This window comes from Nerophis ophidion, linkage group LG01 (genome assembly GCF_033978795.1).
Source record: "Nerophis ophidion isolate RoL-2023_Sa linkage group LG01, RoL_Noph_v1.0, whole genome shotgun sequence".
NCBI lineage: Eukaryota > Metazoa > Chordata > Actinopteri > Syngnathiformes > Syngnathidae > Nerophis > Nerophis ophidion.
Genome location: NC_084611.1, coordinates 13,147,197 through 13,167,674, shown reverse-complemented (window position 1 = coordinate 13,167,674; position 20,478 = coordinate 13,147,197). Strand labels below are relative to the sequence as shown.

Sequence of the window (20,478 nt, the reverse complement as noted above, 5' to 3'; positions counted from 1 at the left end):
ACATTTTAGCTCATTTTGATGATTTAAAGCTAAAATTCATGGTTTGTGAGACATGTCTCCATTATACAGGTATTCTAACTGTTCCCATTATAACAAGCTAACATTAGCATGCTAACGGTTAATGCAAACTTTTTAGCTTCAGTCAAAATTATATATTCAATTATAAAACAGTAATTCTTGATAACAAATAAAAATATTGTACATTAAACCATTAGCATGTGTGGCCGTGGAAATATTTACGGCTGTCAGGATGGCCGAGCGGTCTAAGGCGCTACGTTCAGGTCGTAGTCTACTCTGTAGGCGTGGTTTCGAATCCCACTTCTGACAGGAACATTGAGGGCTTTCCTTACAACTAATTCATTTTATCTATGACATGAACTTTTCCTGTTATCATGCTAATATTAGTATCCTATCTATAGCATGCTAACATGCTAAAAGTCTCTTATTTTACCATGTTAACATTTTAATGCTAATATTTTTTGATTATTGTATTTGTATAAACCTAAAAATCTTGGCTTTTGATACATGGCATTGTCAGAAGTATTCCAACTTTTCTTATGTCACCATGCTAACATTAGTTAGCATGTTATTGTTTTATGCTAGCATTTTAGCTAATTGTAATTATTTGAAACAAAAATTCATGGCATTTGATACTGGGTGCTATCTTAGAAGTTTGCTAACATTTTTTAAATGATCAATCCAACATTAGTGTGCTAATGTTTTATGCTAACATTTTAGTTCATTTTGATGATTGAAAGCTAAAATTAATGGTTTTTGAGACGTGTTTCCATTTTACAGGTATTCTAACTGTTCCCATTATAACAAGCTAACATTAGCATGCTAATGTTTAATGCAAACTTTTTAGCTTCAGTCAAAATTATATATTCAATTATGAAACAGTAATTCTTGATAACAAATACAAATTTTGTACATGAAGCCATTAAACCATTAGCATGTGTGGGCGTGGAAATGTTTATGTCTGTCAGGATGGCCGAGCGGTCTAAGGCGCTACGTTCAGGTCGTAGTCTACTCTGTAGGTGTGGGTCCGAATCCCACTTCTGACAGGAATGTTGTGGGCTTTCCTCACAACTAATTCATTTTATCTATGACATGAACTTTTCCTGTTATTATGCTAACATTAGTATCCTATCTATAGCATGCTAACATGCTAAAAGTCTCTTATTTTACCATGTTAACATTTTAATGCTAATATTTTTTGATTATTGTATTTGTATAAACCTAAATATCTGAACTTTTGATACATGGCATTGTCAGAAGTATTCCAACTTTTCTTATGTCACCATGCTAACATTAGTTAGCATATTATTGTTTTATGCTCGCATTTTAGCTAATTGTAATTATTTGAAACTAAAATTCATGGCATTTGATACTTGGTGCTATCTTAGAAGTTTGCTAACATTTTTTAAATGATCAATCTAACATTAGTGTGCTAATGTTTTATGCTAACATTTTAGCTCATTTTGATGATTGAAAGCTAAAATTCATGGTTTTTGAGACATGTCTCCATTATACAGGTAGTCTAACTGTTCCCATTAAAACAAGCTAACATTAGCATGCTAATGTTTAATTAAACTTTTTAGCTTCAGTCAAAATTATATATTCAATTATGAAACAGTAATTCTTGATAACAAATACAAATTTTGTATATGAAGCCATTTAACCATTAGCATGTGTGGGCGTGGGAATTTTCATGTCTGTCAGGATGGCCGAGCGGTCTAAGGCGCTACGTTCAGGTCGTAGTCTACTCTGTAGGCGTGGGTTCGAATCCCACTTCTGACAATTGAGGGCTTTCCTCACAACTAATTCATTTTATCCATGACATGAACTTTTCCTGTTATCATGCTAACATTAGTATCCTATCTATAGCATGCTAACATGCTAAAAGTCTCTTATTTTACCATGTTAACATCATAATGCTAATATTTTTTGATAATTTTATTTGTATAAACCTAAAAATCTGGGCTTTTGATACATTGCATTGTCAGAAGTATTCCAACTTTTCTTATGTCACCATCCTAACATTAGTTAGCATGTTATTGTTTTATGCTCGCATTTTAGCTAATTGTAATTATTTGAAACTAAAATTCATGGCATTTGATACTGGGTGCTATCTTAGAAGTATGCTAAAGTTTTTATATTATTATGCTAACATTAGTGAGCTTATGTTTTATGCTAACATTTTAGCTCATTTTGATGATTGAAAGCTAAAATTAATGGTTTTTGAGACATGTCTCCATTTTACAGGTATTCTAACTGTTCCCATTATAACAAGCTAACATTAGCATGCTAACATTTAATGAAAACTTTTTAGCTTCAGTCAAAATTATATATTCAATTATAAAACAGTAATTCTTGATAACAAATACAAATTCATAAAACTTTCCTGTTAGCATGCTAACATTAGCATCCTATCTATAGCATGCTAACATGCTAAACTTCTCTTATTTTACCATGTTAACATTTTAATGCTAATATTTTTTGATTATTGTATTTGTATAAACCTAAAAATCTTGGCTTTCGATACATGGCATTGTCAGAAGTATTCCAACTTTTCTTATGTCACCATGCTAACATTAGTTAGCATCTTATGGTTTTATGCTAGCATTTTAGCTAATTGTAATTATTCAAACCTAAAATTCATGGCATTTGATACTTGGTGATATCTTAGAAGTTTGCTAACATTTTTTAAATGATCATGCTAACATTAACGTGCTCATGTTTTATGCTAACAAATTAATGGGGTTTGAGACATGTCTCTTTCTTGCAAGTGTGCTAACTATTTCATTATAACACGCTTACGTTAGCATGCTAATGTTTAATGCTAACATTTTGCTCATTTTATTAGTGTAAACCTAAAATTCATGGGTTTTGAGACACATATTTAATAAAATACATATTTGTGTGTTTGTGTGTCTTTTGACCTTGCAGTTTGCTCTCAGCGTTGGACCTGTAGACGTCGCCTAGTTGCGCCACGGTCCTGGCCTCCCCGAGATGCAACATGACCACGTCCACGCCGTCCTCCGCCGTCTCCCAAGGCTCCGCCCCCTCGCCCAGCGCCACGCCTCTCTCCAGCAGGTAAAGGAGGGGCAGGACGTGCGGGAAGCTGGTGCTGGACAGAGGACAGCTTTCTGCGACACAGACGTGACGTGCGGAGAGGCGTCAGGACAGTTGGAATCGTACAAAAATAAAGAAGTCATGGAGAATGCGGGCATTGATCCCGCTACCTCTCGCAGGCTAAGCAAGCGCTCTAACATTTGAGGTAATTCCCCTTGCAAAATTACCCTTGTAAAACAATTTTTACATTTTTTAAAAAGTTCTTAAATGATTTGAAATGGTAAAAAAAAGTTTTAATGTTAAAATCTTTAAAGTGTATGAAAATATTTTACATATTTAAAATGTTAAAAATCTTTAAAAATGTTATAAAGCGTTAAAAATGTTAACAAAAAACGTTTTGTTAAACATGTGTAATATGTAAACATTGTTATAAAAAGTTAAAATATTTAAAAATGTTCAAGTATTTTAAAATGTTAAAAATGCATTGAAATGTTAAACATTTTTAAAATGTTTGAAAATGCTTAACATTTTTAAAAATGTTAAAAAATGCTAAAAAAAAAATGTTTTTCAATTGTTAAACATGTTTTAAAAAATTATATATTTTTTAAATGTTACAAATGCGTTGAAATAATCAACATTTTGGAAATGTTTGAAAATACCTAAAAATGTTTGAAAAATGTGTAAAATGTTAAAGATTATTTAAAATATTTAACATATCCATAATTTTTGAATTGTTTTCAAATCTCCCAAATTTTTGAAATGTTAAAAATGGTTGGGAATGTTATGAATGCACCAGCAGGACTTTTTGTATGTGGGCGCATTGAGAGTTCTGCTATCTGTTGTGTTGTTTTGATAATGAGATCCATTACCAACTTGTTAATGTTATGTTTGTTTAATATATATAGGTATATATCTACATATGTAATATACACATATACATATATATACATATATATATATTTTTTTTTTTCATATATGAATATATATATTCATAGGTATATAAAGGTATATATATATATATGGATATATATATATATATATATATATATATATATATATATATATATATATATATATATATATATATATATATATATATATATATATACAGAGAGAGAGATAGAGAGAGAGGGTAAAAAGCACTGTCATTCGGGAAATATATAAATAATGAAACAAAATATTTTCCAAAAATTGGTACATTTGAGTACCAGTATTGACTCCTAGGCACCTGGAATTGGTACCGTATCGATTCAATGTGAACAGTACCATCAATAATCATGATGCAGTACATCAAGTCATGAATAATCATTAAAGTCGACATCTTGCTACATTCCAAGTGTGACTAATCCTTCTAAGACAAGAAACGATAAGAATAACTGATATCACAACATGGTATCACTGCTATAATAGTGTATCATACCTTTGCCTTCATTCAGCCTCATCATGAAGGGCCGCAGAGTTTTCTGGTAGAGAATGGCGCCCTCTGTGTGCCGCTGGCGTAATGTCGCCCAGGCGTGCTCCAGACGAGTCACCTGGCCGGGTGACAAGAGTCAAAGACCACTTCCAGTCCCTGGGGATTCGGCGCCCTCAATGCTGCAGCCCAGGTTTGATTCCCGGTGAGGGGACTTAGCATGTTAGCAACTATGTCTGAGTGGTGAATAATGTGAGAACTTCAGAGTCCCTAAAAAACATGGCTGACCTTGTAGTTTGACAACAACAACATTGTAAAAATGTGTTTTCATGTGGAGAACACAGTTGTCAATCTTGCTAACTAGCATGCTACCATTTGAGCTAACTCTCTCATATGCTAAACTCCTTTTTTTATTCCCGGTTGAAAATGTTTAACTGGAGAATGCGGGCATCGATCCCGCTACCTCTCACATGCTAAGCGAGCGCTCTACCATTTGAGCTAATTCCCCTGTAAAGGTGACTTGTTCCCTATTTTCCCTGAACGGGAATCGGACCCAGAACACAGCAAAAAGAGGGACCAATCCTAACCACCACCAGGGACTTGATGGATGTTTGTATGAGCAACTTCTTCCTCTCAGAGGTAGAGTCGTACATTAAAGAAAACATCTGTGATATCATGATTGATGACTTTACTGTAGCTAAAATTAGCTTAAATGTTAGCATGCTAGCTTAACATGTGAGAGTTAGCGAGATGGATGCCGGAAGTCTTCAGTCTGGTCTCTGGACTATCTCGTAACAGGTGACTGTCACACTCAAAATGTGAGTCTCATATGGTCACTCATAAAGTCCCTGGTGGTCTAGTGGTTAGGATTCGGTGCTCTCACCGCCGCGGCCCGGGTTCGATTCCCGGTCAGGGATCTTAGCATTTTAGCAACTATGTCTGAGTGGTAAATAATGTGAGAAACTTAAGAGTTCCGAAAAAACCACTCAGACTATGTCTGAGTAGTAAATAATGTGAGAAACTTAAGAGTTCCGAAAAAACATGGCTGGCATTAGCGAAACCTGCCTTAAACCAGACGATTTTTTTGCGCTAGATGAGGCATCTCCTCCTAACTATACTAATGCGCATATTGCCCGTCCCCTTAAGAGCGCTCTACCATTTGAGCTAATTCCCCTGTAAGACAAGGTAAGCTAGCTGCTATCAGACGCAATCACACAAACATCAGTCAATCGGCAAAAGTCCAGACTTTGGACTATTTCAGTGCCTTTGTCAACGTCTTATATTTTAGTAAAAGTGTTACTGCAGTACTTTAAAGTAATACTACAGTGTGTGTATCCTGAAGGCCACGCCCACTTCCAGCTGTCCTCGTCATACAGACTTTACTGACGTCCACACGTGTCCCACAAGATGGACGACTGCACACATGGTGTCGGCTCTCAAACTCTAAAAAGTTCCAATGGAGAATGCGGGCATCGATCCCGCTACCTCTCACATGCAAAGCGAGCGCTCTACCATTTGAGCTAATTCCCCCATGAAGGTTCAATGCTGCCATAATCCTATTTTCCCTACACGGGAATCAGACCCAGAACACGGCAATATGAGGGACCAATCCTAACCACGAGACCACCAGGGACTTGATGGATGTCTGTATAAGCAACTTCTTCCTCTCACATGAAGGAAGACGTGTGATATCATGATTGATAACTTTAGCTGAAATTAGCTTATATGTTAGCATGCTATCTTAACATATGAGAGTTAGCGAGATCGATGGCTGAAGTCTTCAGTCTGGTCTCTGGACTGTCTAAGAAGTGTCATGTAACACGTGACTGTCAAAGCGTGAGCCTCATACAATTTCTCTTCAAGAAATTATATGAGGCTCACATTTTGAGTGTGAAATTTATTAAGTCCCTGGTGGTCTAGTGGATAGGATTCGGTGCTCTCACCGCCGCGGCCGGGGTTTGATTCCCGGTCAGGGAACTTAGCAATTTAGCATCTATATCTGGAGTGGTGAATAATGTGAGCCCCTTAAGAGTTCCTAAAAACATGGCTGACCTTGTAGTTTAACAACACAGTCCCAAAACGTGTTTTCAGTTGTCAATCGTGCTACCTAGCTAAGCTAACATGCTACCATTCAAGCTAATTCCACTGTAAAGTCTTTTGGACTGCTAGCTGCTATCATTATGTAGCTAACAACTATGATATTACAAATAAATAAATAACAGATGTTCAGTATTACATGACACTTCTTAGACGGTTAAGAGACCAGATTGAAGAATCCAGCCATCCATCTCACTAACTCTCACATGTTAAGCTAGCATGCTACCATTTCACCTAACTTTCTCACATACTAAAGTCCTTTTTCATTGCCCATCGAAAAAGTTCCCCTGGAGAACGCAGGCATCGATCCCGCTACCTCTCACATGCTAAGCGAGCGCTCTACCATTTGAGCTAATCCCCCTGTAAAGGTGACTTGTTCCCTATTTTCCCTGAACGGGAATCGGCCCCAGAACACAGCAAAAAGAGGGACCAATCCTAACCACCACCAGGGACTTGATGGATGTCTGTATGAGCAACTTCTTCCTGTCAGAGGTAGAGTCGTACACGAAAGAAAACATCTGTGATATCATGATTGATGACTTTACTGTAGCTAAAATTAGCTTAAATGTTAGCATGCTAGCTTACCATATGAGAGTTAGCGAGATGGATGGCTGAAGTCTTCAGTCTGGTCTCTGGACTGTCTAAGAAGTGTCATGTAACAGGTGACTGTCACACTCGAAGCGTGAGCCTCAAATGGCCCCTCATCAAGTCCCTGGTGGTCTAGTGGTTAGGATTCAGCGCTCTCACCGCCGCGGCCCGGGTTCGATTCCCGGTCAGGGAACTTAGCATTTTAGCAACTATGTCTGAGTGGTAAATAATGTGAGGAACTTAAGAGTTCCGAAAAAACATGGCTGACCTCACCGAAACCTGGCTTGAACCAGACGATTTTTTTGCGCTAGATGAGGCATCTCCTCCTAACCATACTAATGCGCGTATTGCCCGTCCCCTTAAGAGCGCCCTACCATTAGAGCTAATTCCCCTGTAAGACAAGCTAAGATAGCTGCTATCAGACACAATCACGCAAACGTCAGTCAATCGGCAAAAGTCCAGACTTTGGACTATTTCAGTGCCTTTGTCAACGTCTTATATTTTAGTAAGAGTGTTACTGCAGTACTTTAAAGTAATACTACAGTGTGTGTATCCTGAAGGCCACGCCCACTTCCAGCTGTCCTCGTCATACAGACTTTACTGACGTCCACACGTGTCCCACAAGATGGACGACTGCACACATGGGGTCGGCTCTCAAACTCTAAAAAGTTCCAGTGGAGAATGCGGGCATCGATCCCGCTACCTCTCACATGCTAAGCGAGCGCTCTACCATTTGAGCTAATTCCGCTGTTACGCTTCACCCAACGTCACGTGACCGCCGAGGACCACACCCCCACTCTGGATCCCAGAGAACTAACAGTTTCTTGTGAGTACCCATGTTGGACACTTCACACACCTTCTGGGGGAACGGAGCTTGTGGAGACCGTCTAAAAACCGGCATATTGCATGTTTGACACTTCACACACTAATTACTAATTCATTTTATCTATGACATGAACTTTTCCTGTTATCATGCTAACATTAGTATCCTATCTATAGCATGCTAACATGCTAAACTTCTCTTATTTTACCATGTTAACATTTTAATGCTAATATTTTTTGATTATTGTATTTGTATAAACCTAAAAATCTTGGCTTTTGATACATGGCATTGTCAGAAGTATTCCAACTTTTCTTATGTCACCATGCTAACATGCTAACGGCGTGGCGCAGTGGGGAGAGTGGCCGTGCGCAACCCGAGCGTCCCTGGTTCAATTCCCACCTAGTACCAAACTCGTCACGTCCGTTGTGTCCTGAGCAAGACACTTCACCCTTGCTCCTGATGTGTGCTGGTTGGCGCCTTGCATGGCAGCTCCCTCCATCAGTGTGTGAATGTGTGTGTGAATGGGTAAATGTGGAAGTAGTGTCAAAGCGCTTTGAGTACCTTGAAGGTAGAAAAGCGCTATACAAGTACAACCCATTTATCATTTATTTTATTTATTAGTTAGCATGTTGTTGTTTTATGCTTGCATTTTAGCTAATTATAATTATTTGAAACTAAAATTCATGGCATTTGATACTGGGTGCTATCTTAGAAGTATGCTAAAGTTTTTATATTATTATGCTAACATTAGTGAGCTTATGTTTTATGCTAACATTTTAGCTCATTTTGATGATTGAAGGCTAAAATACATGGTTTTTGAGACATGTCTCCATTTTACAGGTAGTCTAACTGTTCCCATTATAACAAGCTAACATTAGCATGCTAACGTTTAATGCAAACTTTTTAGCTTCAGTCAAAATTATATATTCAATTATGAAACAGTAATTCTTGATAACAAATACAAATTTTGTACAAGAAGCCATTAAACCATTAGCATGTGTGGCCGTGGAAGTATTTATGGCTGTCAGGATGGCCGAGCGGTCTAAGGCGATACGTTCAGGTCGTAGTCTACTCTGTAGGCGTGGGTTCGAATCCCACTTCTGACAGGAACATTGTGGGCTTTCCTCACTACAAATTACTAGTTCATTTTATCTATGACATGAACTTTTCCTGTTATCATGCTAACAATAGCATCCTATATATAGCATGCTAACATGCTAAAAGTCTCTTATTTTACCATGTTAACATTTTAATGCTAATATTTTTTGATTATTGTATTTGTATAAACCTAAAAATCTTGGCTTTTGATACATGGCATTGTCAGAAGTATTCCAACTTTTCTTATGTCACCATGCTAACATTAGTTAGCATGTTATGGTTTTATGCTAGCATTTGAGCTAATTGTAATTATTTGAAACTAAAATTCATGGCATTTGATACTTGGTGCTATCTTAGAAGTTTGCTAACATTTTTTAAATGATCAATCTAACATTAATGTGCTGATGTTTTATGCTAATATTTTAGATCATTTTGATGATTGAAGGCTAAAATACATGGTTTTTGAGACATGTCTCCATTTTACAGGTAGTCTAACTGTTCCCATTATAACAAGCTAACATTAGCATGCTAACGTTTAATGCAAACTTTTTAGCTTCAGTCAAAATTATATATTCAATTATGAAACAGTAATTCTTGATAACAAATACAAATTTCGTACAGGAAGCCATTGAACCATTAGCATGTGTGGCCGTGGAAATATTTATGGCTGTCAGGATGGCCGAGCGGTCGTAGTCTACTCTGTAGGCGTGGGTTCGAATCCCACTTCTGACAGGAACATTGTGGGCTTTCCCCACTACAAATTACTAATTCATTTTATCTATGACATGAACTTTTCCTGTTATCATGCTAACAATAGCATCCTATATATAGCATGCTAACATGCTAAACTTCTCTTATTTTACCATGTTAACATTTTAATGCTAATATTTTTTGATTATTGTATTTGTATAAACCTAAAAATCTTGGCTTTTGATACATGGCATTTTCAGAAGTATTCCAACTTTTCTTATGTCACCATGCTAACATTAGTTAGCATGTTATTGTTTTATGCTAGCATTTTAGCTAATTGTAATTATTTGAAACTAAAATTCATGGCATTTGATACTTGGTGCTATCTTAGAAGTTTGCTAGCATTTTTTAAATGATCAATCTAACATTAATGTGCTGATGTTTTATGCTAATATTTTAGCTCATTTTGATGATTGAAAGCTAAAATTAATGGTTTTTGAGACATGTCTCCATTTTACAGGCATTCTAACTGTTCCCATAATAACAAGCTAACATTAGCATGCTAACGTTTAATGCAAACTTTTTAGCTTCAGTCAAAATTATATATTCAATTATAAAACAGTAATTCTTGATAACAAATACAAATGTTGTACAGGAAGCCATTAAACCATTAGCATGTGTGGCCGTGGAAGTATTTATGGCTGTCAGGATGGCCGAGCGGTCTAAGGCGCTACGTTCAGGTCGTAGTCTACTCTGTAGGCGTGGGTTCGAATCCCACTTCTGACAGGAACATTGTGGGCTTTCCTCACTACAAATTACTAGTTCATTTTATCTATGACATGAACTTTTCCTGTTATCATGCTAACAATAGCATCCTATATATAGCATGCTAACATGCTAAACTTCTCTTATTTTACCATGTTAACATTTTAATGCTAATATTTTTTGATTATTGTATTTGTATAAACCTAAAAATCTTGGCTTTTGATACATGGCATTGTCAGAAGTATTCCAACTTTTCTTATGTCACCATGCTAACATTAGTTAGCATGTTATGGTTTTATGCTAGCATTTGAGCTAATTGTAATTATTTGAAACTAAAATTCATGGCATTTGATACTTGGTGCTATCTTAGAAGTTTGCTAACATTTTTTAAATGATCAATCTAACATTAATGTGCTGATGTTTTATGCTAATATTTTAGATCATTTTGATGATTGAAAGCTAAAATTAATGGTTTTTGAGACATGTCTCCATTTTACAGGTATTCTAACTGTTCCCATAATAACAAGCTAACATTAGCATGCTAATGTTTAATGCAAACTTTTTAGCTTCAGTCAAAATTATATATTCAATTATAAAACAGTAATTCTTGATAACAAATACAAATATTGTACAGGAAGCCATTAAACCATTAGCATGTGTGGCCGTGGAAGTATTTATGGCTGTCAGGATGGCCGAGCGGTCTAAGGCGCTACGTTCAGGTCGTAGTCTACTCTGTAGGCGTGGGTTCGAATCCCACTTCTGACAGGAACATTGTGGGCTTTCCTCACTACAAATTACTAGTTCATTTTATCTATGACATGAACTTTTCCTGTTATCATGCTAACAATAGCATCCTATATATAGCATGCTAACATGCTAAACTTCTCTTATTTTACCATGTTAACATTTTAATGCTAATATTTTTTGATTATTGTATTTGTATAAACCTAAAAATCTTGGCTTTTGATACATGGCATTGTCAGAAGTATTCCAACTTTTCTTATGTCACCATGCTAACATTAGTTAGCATGTTATGGTTTTATGCTAGCATTTGAGCTAATTGTAATTATTTGAAACTAAAATTCATGGCATTTGATACTTGGTGCTATCTTAGAAGTTTGCTAACATTTTTTAAATGATCAATCTAACATTAATGTGCTGATGTTTTATGCTAATATTTTAGATCATTTTGATGATTGAAAGCTAAAATTAATGGTTTTTGAGACATGTCTCCATTTTACAGGTATTCTAACTGTTCCCATAATAACAAGCTAACATTAGCATGCTAATGTTTAATGCAAACTTTTTAGCTTCAGTCAAAATTATATATTCAATTATAAAACAGTAATTCTTGATAACAAATACAAATATTGTACAGGAAGCCATTAAACTATTAGGATGTGTGGGTGTGGAGGTGTTTTTGGCCGTCAGGATGGCCGAGCGGTCTAAGGCGCTACGTTCAGGTCGTAGTCTACTCTGTAGTCGTGGGTTCGAATCCCACTTCTGACAAGAATATTGAGGGCTTTCCTCACTACTAATTCATTTTATCTATGACATGAACTTTTCCTGTTATTGTGTGTTAAGATTGTATATATCCACGCTCTTACTCAGTGACTGTGTTATAGAGGTAGGATGTTGTAGCGCATGTTATCCCCTTGAGGGCGCTCTGGTACTGTGTAGTGTTTAACACAGAAGTAGTTGTGTGTTCAACAGAAGAAGAGAATAAAAGTCTCCTCGGTGAGAGGACGTTGATGTTCAAGACTCGTTGAAAGTGTCGTTCATGTGCACGTATAAAGAACTCTGTTAAGCTCAAACACCTTAACAGGTTATGGGCCCAGCAACCCCAGGAACGCCAGGAACTGCAGCAACCCCAGGAACGCCAGGAACCGCAGTAATTCCAGGAACCGCAGTGATTCCAACCAACTCAAGCAAACAAGGCAAGGTAGCGTTGAGTCGACCCACGGACACAGAAGCCAAGGAAGTTTGCAGGTGTGGACTTGAGCTAACAGAGGAGAACTACTTGACCAAGGATAAAGGTAATGCAAGCGTGAAGTATTACACGGAGCATTAAAGGGACTTTAGCCAATGAAGTAGCGTGTACTCTCGAAGAAGAAGTAACCCGCGGCAAAGTTTGAGCTAATTAGCATAGCACAGTGCTAAAGTGCGGCGCTTAAACAAAAATGGCGGCTCGTACTACTGGAGCAGTATCCCCGCAACTGTACTTCGATGGATCCGAAAGCAAGTATGACCTTTGGGAAGCAAGGTTTTTGGGACACTTACATATTTTAAAGTTGAAAGACACTGTTCTAAATGAACCAGTTGGAGAAGAGCAAGCAGCAGCGGACAGAATAAAGAATCCAGACTGCTATGCAGAGCTCATAAGGTTGATCGATGATAAAAGCCTGTCTTTAATTAGACATGATGCTACATACGATGGAAGGAAAGCACTGAAAAAAGCCTGTCTTTAATTAGACATGATGCTACATACGATGGAAGGAAAGCACTGAAAATGCTGAGGGAGCACTACTCAGGAAAAAGCAAGCCACGAATAATCAACCTGTACACGTCCTTGACAAAACTACGGAAAGCAGATAGAGAGTCGACTACGGACTACATCATCAGAGCAGAAAACCTGATTACAGCACTTCGTGATGCCGGTGAGACTCTCAGTGATAGTCTGATCATAGCCATGATTCTTGGAGGACTTCCTGATGCTTACAAGCCATTAGCTGTACGTGTAACACAAAACGAAGACAATGTGACATTTACAGATTTCAAAAGGAGATTACGTATTTACGAAGAGTCAGAGAAAATTAGTACTGCTGAGCCAACAGACAATGTGATGAAAAAAAATTAAAAAAATAATTTATGGAACATCATTCGTAATTTTTCCTGATTAAGATTAGTTTTAGAATTTTAATGACATGTTTTAAATAGGTTAAAATTCAATCTGCACTTTGTTAGAATATATAACAATTGGACCAAGCTATATTTCTAACAAATACTAATCATTATTTCTTCTAGATTTTCCAGAACAAAAATTTTAGAAAAAAATTCAAAATACTTTGAAATAAGATTTAAATTTGATTCTAAAGATTTTCTAGATTTGCCAGAATATATTTTTTAAAATTTCAATCATAATAAGTTTGAAGAAATATTTCACAAATAATCTTCGTCGAAAAAACAGAAGCTAAAATGAAGAATTAAATTAAAATGTATTTATTATTCTTTACAATAAAAAGAAAATACTTGAACATTGATTTAAATTGTCAGGAAAGAAGAGGAAGGAATTTAAAAGGTAAAAAGGTATATGTGTTTAAAAATCCTAAAATCGTTTTTAAGGTTGTATTTCTTCTCTAAAATTGTCTTTCTGAAAGTTATAAGGAACAAAGTAAAAAAATTAATGAATTTATTTAAACAAGTGAAGACCAAGTCTTTAAAATATTTTCTTCGATTTTCAAATTCTATTTGAGTTTTGTCTCTCTTAGAATTAAAAATGTCAAGCAAAGCAAGACCAGCTTGCTGGTAAAAAAAAAAAAAAAAAAAATCCAAAAATAGAGGCAGCTCACTGGTAAGTGCTGCTATTTGAGCTATTTTTAGAACAGGCCAGCGGGCGACTCATCTGGTCCTTACGGGCTACCTGGGGCCCGCCGCATTGGTGACCCCTGCTCTATCCAGATCTTCTCGAGAGCAGTGATGTTTTGGGGCTGTCGCCAAGCAACACGGACTTTCAACTCCCTCCACAGATTTTCTACGGGCTTGAGGTCTGAAGACTGGCTAGGCCACTCCAGGACCTTCAAATCCTTCTTACGGAGCCACTCCTTCTTCAAAGCTCTCACTGATGGAAGGAGGTTTTGGCTCAAAATCTCACGATACATGGCCCCATTCGTTCTTTCCTTAACACGGACCAATCGTCCTGTCCCCTTAGCAGAAAAACAGCCCCAAAGCATGATGTTTCCACCCCCATGCTTAACAGTAGGTATGGTGGTTTTGGGATGCAACTCAGTATTCTTCTTCCTCCAAACACGACGAGTTGAGTTTATACCAAAAAGTTCCATTTTGGTTTCATCTGACCACATGACATTCTCCCAATCCTGTGTTGTATCATCCATGTGCAAAAAGTGCATGCGCTGCTGAGCTCTTTTTACAAGGGGGACCAGGTTATATTGTCAGTGATCTGCTTCCTGAGGTCAACAATGATCTCCTTGGTCTTGTCGACGTTCAGGACCAGGTTGTTGGTTCTGCACCAGTCAACCAGATGTTTCACCTCCTCCCTGTAGTCCTTGATCAGTCCTCAGCTTGTGTCCCGTGCTCAACTGTTCCCGAAATTTACTCTGTTACACTGCTGTCCGCGCGGTTAGAAACTTCCGCTTAAGCCAAATCCACTGGCTGCTTCTCTCAGCTGCCTCTGAGACTGCTCTGATGGTCCTCTGCGGACTTCCCTCAGCAGCCTGATGGTCCATGACGCCACGAATCCTCTGCATCCCACTTCAACTGTTAAGGCACCTTTAACATATTTTAAAATGCAAAACTTATTTTAAAATGTTTACGATTCTAAAAATGTAAAATGTTCAAAAAAAAAAAAATTTAATTATGTTTTCAAATGGTAAAAGAAATGTTTGCAATGTCAAAAATCTTTAAAGTGTATAAAAATATTCTACATATTTCCATCCATCCATCCATTTACTACCGCTTGTCCCTTTCGAGGCCGCGGGGAGTGCTGAAACCCATCTCAGCTTAAAATGTTAAAAAATAAATGTCCATCATCCATCCATTTTCTACCGCTTATTCCCTTTGGGGTCACGGGGGGCGCTGGTGCCTACCTCAGCTACAATCGGGCGGAAGGCAGCGTACACCATGGACAATTCGCCACCTCATCGCAGGGTAAAAATAGGTAATATGTTAAAATTGTTAAAGTATTTAAAAACATTTAAGTGTTTCAAAAAATATTACTTAATTTCTAAATTTTAAAAATGTTTTGAAATGTTTAAAAAATTTTAAATGTTTAAAAAGGCTTAAACATGTTTTTAAAATGTTAAACATGCTTTGAAATATTTAACATTTTTAAAATGTTTAAAACCTGTTCTAATGTTTAAAATGTTAGAAATGTTTAATATTTTCAAAATGTGTGAAAATGCTTTAAAATGATTGAAAAATGTTAAAATGTTCGAAATGTCAGTAATGTTTAAAATGTTAAAAATGCTTTAAAAATTTTTACATATTTATAATGTTTGAAATTTTTTAAAAACGTCTAACATTTTTAACATCTTCAAACATTTTTAAATGTTTGAAGATGTTAAAAATGGTTGGTAATGTAATAAACGCGCCATATTGCATGTTAGACACTTCACACACTCGAGTCATCAGAACGGTCCTTGTGGGGACCGTCTGAAAAACGGCATATTGCATGTTTGACATGTTTAGCTAATTGTAAATATTTGAACCTAAAATTCATGGCATTTGATACTGGGTGCTATCTTAGAAGTATGCTAAAGTTTTCATATTATTATGCTAACATTAGTGTGCTTATGTTTTATGCTAACATTTTAGCTCATTTTGGTGATTGAAGGCTAAAATTAATGGGTTTTGAGACATGTCTCCATTATACAGGTATTCTAACTGTTCCCATTATAACAAGCTAACATTAGCATGCTAAATTTTAATGCAAACTTTTTAGCTTCAGTCCAAATTATATATTCAATTATGAAACAGTAATTCTTGACGACAAATACAAATTTTGTACATGAAGCCATTAAACCATTAGCATGTGTGGGCGTGGAAATGTTTATGGCTGTCAGGATGGCCGAGCGGTCTAAGGCGCTACGTTCGGGTAGTAGTCTACTCTGTAGGCGTGGGTTCGAATCCCACTTCTGATAAGAATGTTGAGGGCTTTCCTCACTACTAGTTCATTTTATCTATGACATGAACTTTTCCTGTTATCATGCTAACATTAGTATCCTATCTATAGCAGGCTAACATGCTAAAAGTCTCTTATTTTAGCATGTTAACATTTTAATGCTAATATTTTTTGATTATTGTATTTGTATAAACCTAAAAATCTGGGCTTTTGATACATGGCATTGTCAGAAGTATTCCAACTTTTCTTATGTCACCATGCTAACATTAGTTAGCATGTTATTGTTTTATGCTAGCATTTTAGCTAATTGTAATTATTTGAAACTAAAATTCATGGCATTTGATACTGGGTGCTATCTTAGAAGTGTGCTAAAGTTTTTATATTATTATGCTAACATTAGTGAGCTTATGTTTTATGCTAACATTTTAGCTCATTTTGATGATTGAAAGCTAAAATTCATGGTTTTTGAGACATGTCTCCATTTTACAGGTATTCTAACTGTTCCCATTATAACAAGCTAACATTAGCATGCTAACGTTTAATGCAAACTTTTTAGCTTCAGTCAAAATTATGTATTCAATTATAAAACAGTAATTCTTGAGAACAAATACAAATTTTGTACATGAAGCCATTAAACCATTAGCATGTGTGGGCGTGAAAACTTTCGTGTCCGTCAGGATGGCCGAGCGGTCTAAGGCAATACATTCAGGTCGTAGTCTATTCTGTAGGCGTGGGTTCGAATCCCACTTCTGACAGGAATATTGAGGGCTTTCCTTACAACTAACTCATTTTATCTATGACATCAACTTTTCCTGTTATCATGCTAACATTAGTATCCTATCTATAGCATGCTAACATGCTAAACTTCTCTTATTTTACCGTGTTAACATTTTAATGCTAATATTTTTTGATTATTGTATTCGTATAAACCTAAAAATCTGGGCTTTTGATACATGGCATTGTCAGAAGTATTCCAACTTTTCTTATGTCACCATGCTAACATTAGTTAGCATGTTATTGTTTTATGCTAGCATTTTAGCTAATTGTAATTATTTGAAACTAAAATTCATGGCATTTGATACTGGGTGCTATCTTAGAAGTATGCTAAAGTTTTTATATTATTATGCTAACATTAGTGAGCTTATGTTTTATGCTAACATTTTTGCTCATTTTGATGATTGAAAGCTAAAATTAATGGTTTTTGAGACGTGTTTCCATTTTACAGGTATTCTAACTGTTCCCATTATAACAAGCTAACATTATTATGCTAACGTTTAATGCAAACTTTTTAGCTTCAGTCAAAATTATGTATTCAATTATAAAACAGTAATTCTTGAGAACAAATACAAATTTTGTACATGAAGCCATTAAACCATTAGCATGTGTGGGCGTGAAGACTTTCGTGTCTGTCAGGATGGCCGAGCGGTCTAAGGCGCTACGTTCAGGTCGTAGTCTACTCTGTAGGCGTGGGTTCGAATCCCACTTCTGACAGGAATATTGAGGGCTTTCCTCACAACTAACTCATTTTATCTATGACATCAACTTTTCCTGTTATCATGCTAACATTAGTATCCTATCTATAGCATGCTAACATGCTAAACTTCTCTTATTTTACCATGTTAACATTTTAATGCTAATATTTTTTGATTATTGTATTCGTATAAACCTAAAAATCTTGGCTTTTGATACATGGCATTGTCAGTGGGTATGCTGCGGCCCTCAAACCTGGGCCGCAGCATTGAGGGCGCCGAATCACCAGGGATTGGAAGTGGTCTTTGACTCTTGTCAACCGGCCAGGTGACGCGTCTGGAACACACTTAGGCGACATTACGCCAGCGGCACACAGAGGGCGCCATTCTCTACCAGAAAACTCTGCGGCCCTTCATGATGAGGCTGAATGAAGGCAAAGGTATGATACACTATTATAGCAGTGATACCATGTTGTGATATCAGTTATTCTTATCGTTTCTTGTCTTAGAAGGATTAGTCACACTTGGAATGTAACAAGATGTCGACTTTAATGATTATTCATGACTTGATGTAGTGCATCATGATTATTGATGGTACTGTTCACACTGAATCGATACGGTACCAATTCCAGGTGTCTATGAGGCAATACTGGTACTCAAATGTACCAATTTTTGGAAAATATGTTTTTGTTTTATAAAAGTTGGAATACTTCTGACGATGCCATGTATCAAAAGCCAAGATTTTTAGGTTTATACAAATAAAATTATCAAAAAATATTAGCATTAAAATGTTAACATGGTAAAATAAAAGAAGTTTAGCATGTTAGCATGCTATAGATAGGATACTATGGTTAGCAAAATAACAGGAAAAGTTGATGTCATAGATAAAATGAATTAGTAATTAGTAGTGAGGAAAGGCCACAATGTTCCTGTCAGAAGTGGGATTCGAACCCACGCCTACAGAGTAGACTACGACCTGAACGTAGCGCCTTAGACCGCTCGGCCATCCTGACAGCCATAACCATTTCCACGCCCACACATGCTAATGGTTTAATGGCTTCATGGACAAAATTTGTATTTGTTATCAAGAATTACAGTTTCATAATTGAATATATAATTTTGACTGAAGCTAAAAAGTTTGCATTAAACATTAGCATGCTAATGTTAGCTTGTTATAATGGGAACAGTTAGAATACCTGTAAAATGGAGACATGTCTCAAAAACCATGAATTTTAGCTTTCAATCATCAAAATGAGCTAAAATGTTAGAATAAAACATAAGCACACTAATATTAGCATAGTGATATAAAAACTTTAGCATACTTCTAAGATAGCACCCAGTATCAAATGCCTTGAATTTTAGGTTCAAATACGACCTGAACGTAGCGCCTTAGACCGCTCGGCCATCCTGACAGCCATAAACATTTCCACGCCCACACATGCTAATGGTTTAATGGCTTCATGGACAAAATTTGTATTTGTTATCAAGAATTACAGTTTCATAATTGAATATATAATTTTGACTGAAGCTAAAAAGTTTGCATTAAACATTAGCATGCTAATGTTAGCTTGTTATAATGGGAACAGTTAGAATACCTGTAAAATGGAGACATGTCTCAAAAACCATGAATTTTAGCTTTCAATCATCAAAATGAGCTAAAATGTTAGAATAAAACATAAGCACACTAATATTAGCATAGTGATATAAAAACTTTAGCATACTTCTAAGATAGCACCCAGTATCAAATGCCTTGAATTCTAGGTTCAAATATTTACAATTAGCTAAAATGCTAGCATAAAACAATAACATGCTAACTAATGTTAGCATGGTGACATAAGAGAAGTTGGAATACTTCTGACAATGCCATGTATCAAAAGCCAAAATTTTTACGTTTAAACAAATAGCTTAATCCAAAAATATTAGCATTAAAATGTTAACATGGTAAAATAAGAGAAGTTTAGCATGTTAGCATTCTATAGACAGGATAATAATGTTAGCATGATAACAGGAAAAGTTCATGTCATGGATAAAATGAATTAGTAATTAGTAGTGAGGAAAGCCCACAATGTTCTTGTCAGAAGTGGGATTCGAACCCACACCTACATAGTAGACTACGATCTGATCGTAGCGCCTTAGACCGCTCGGCCATCCTGACAGCCAAAAACACTTCTACGCCCACACAGTTGTCAATCTTGCTACCTAGCATGCTACCATTTGAGCTAACTCTCTCAAATGCTAATCTCCTTTTTTTATTCCCTGATGAAAATGTTTAACTGGAGAATGCGGGCATCGATCCCGCTACCTCTCACATGCTAAGCGAGCGCTCTACCATTTGAGCTAATTCCCCTGTAAAGGTGACTTGTTCCCTATTTTCCCTGAACGGGAATCGGCCCCAGAACACAGCAAAAAGAGGGACCAATCCTAACCTCCACCAGGGACTTGATGGATGTCTGTATGAGCAACTTCTTCCTCTCAGAGGTAGAATCGTACACGAAAGAAAACATCTGTGATATCATGATTGATGACTTTACTGTAGCTAAAATTAGCTTAAATGTTAGCATGCTAGCTTACCATATGAGAGTTAGCGAGATGGATGGCTGAAGTC

At 36.4% G+C, this 20,478-nt stretch overlaps 14 non-coding genes across 14 annotated transcripts; 12 read left to right on the top strand and 2 right to left on the bottom strand.

Annotated features, from left to right (window-relative positions):
- Window positions 1-244: 244 nt before the first annotated feature.
- trnal-cag (transfer RNA leucine (anticodon CAG)) lies at window positions 245-327 on the top strand. Its single transcript has one exon. It is a non-coding gene; the product is annotated as a tRNA-Leu (tRNA).
- A 654-nt stretch (window positions 328-981) lies between these two features.
- Window positions 982-1,064, top strand: trnal-cag (transfer RNA leucine (anticodon CAG)). Its single transcript has one exon. It is a non-coding gene; the product is annotated as a tRNA-Leu (tRNA).
- Window positions 1,065-1,717: 653 nt separating this feature from the next.
- trnal-cag (transfer RNA leucine (anticodon CAG)) lies at window positions 1,718-1,800 on the top strand. Its single transcript has one exon. It is a non-coding gene; the product is annotated as a tRNA-Leu (tRNA).
- Window positions 1,801-5,331: 3,531 nt separating this feature from the next.
- Window positions 5,332-5,403, top strand: trnae-cuc (transfer RNA glutamic acid (anticodon CUC)). The gene has a single exon. It is a non-coding gene; the product is annotated as a tRNA-Glu (tRNA).
- A 1,889-nt stretch (window positions 5,404-7,292) lies between these two features.
- On the top strand, window positions 7,293-7,364 carry trnae-cuc (transfer RNA glutamic acid (anticodon CUC)). The gene has a single exon. It is a non-coding gene; the product is annotated as a tRNA-Glu (tRNA).
- A 1,653-nt stretch (window positions 7,365-9,017) lies between these two features.
- Window positions 9,018-9,100, top strand: trnal-cag (transfer RNA leucine (anticodon CAG)). Its single transcript has one exon. It is a non-coding gene; the product is annotated as a tRNA-Leu (tRNA).
- Window positions 9,101-10,485: 1,385 nt separating this feature from the next.
- trnal-cag (transfer RNA leucine (anticodon CAG)) lies at window positions 10,486-10,568 on the top strand. The gene has a single exon. It is a non-coding gene; the product is annotated as a tRNA-Leu (tRNA).
- A 661-nt stretch (window positions 10,569-11,229) lies between these two features.
- Window positions 11,230-11,312, top strand: trnal-cag (transfer RNA leucine (anticodon CAG)). Its single transcript has one exon. It is a non-coding gene; the product is annotated as a tRNA-Leu (tRNA).
- Window positions 11,313-11,973: 661 nt separating this feature from the next.
- On the top strand, window positions 11,974-12,056 carry trnal-cag (transfer RNA leucine (anticodon CAG)). The gene has a single exon. It is a non-coding gene; the product is annotated as a tRNA-Leu (tRNA).
- Window positions 12,057-16,340: 4,284 nt separating this feature from the next.
- On the top strand, window positions 16,341-16,423 carry trnap-cgg (transfer RNA proline (anticodon CGG)). Its single transcript has one exon. It is a non-coding gene; the product is annotated as a tRNA-Pro (tRNA).
- Window positions 16,424-17,076: 653 nt separating this feature from the next.
- On the top strand, window positions 17,077-17,159 carry trnal-cag (transfer RNA leucine (anticodon CAG)). Its single transcript has one exon. It is a non-coding gene; the product is annotated as a tRNA-Leu (tRNA).
- A 653-nt stretch (window positions 17,160-17,812) lies between these two features.
- On the top strand, window positions 17,813-17,895 carry trnal-cag (transfer RNA leucine (anticodon CAG)). The gene has a single exon. It is a non-coding gene; the product is annotated as a tRNA-Leu (tRNA).
- A 908-nt stretch (window positions 17,896-18,803) lies between these two features.
- On the bottom strand, window positions 18,804-18,886 carry trnal-cag (transfer RNA leucine (anticodon CAG)). Its single transcript has one exon. It is a non-coding gene; the product is annotated as a tRNA-Leu (tRNA).
- Window positions 18,887-19,945: 1,059 nt separating this feature from the next.
- trnal-cag (transfer RNA leucine (anticodon CAG)) lies at window positions 19,946-20,028 on the bottom strand. Its single transcript has one exon. It is a non-coding gene; the product is annotated as a tRNA-Leu (tRNA).
- Window positions 20,029-20,478: the final 450 nt, after the last annotated feature.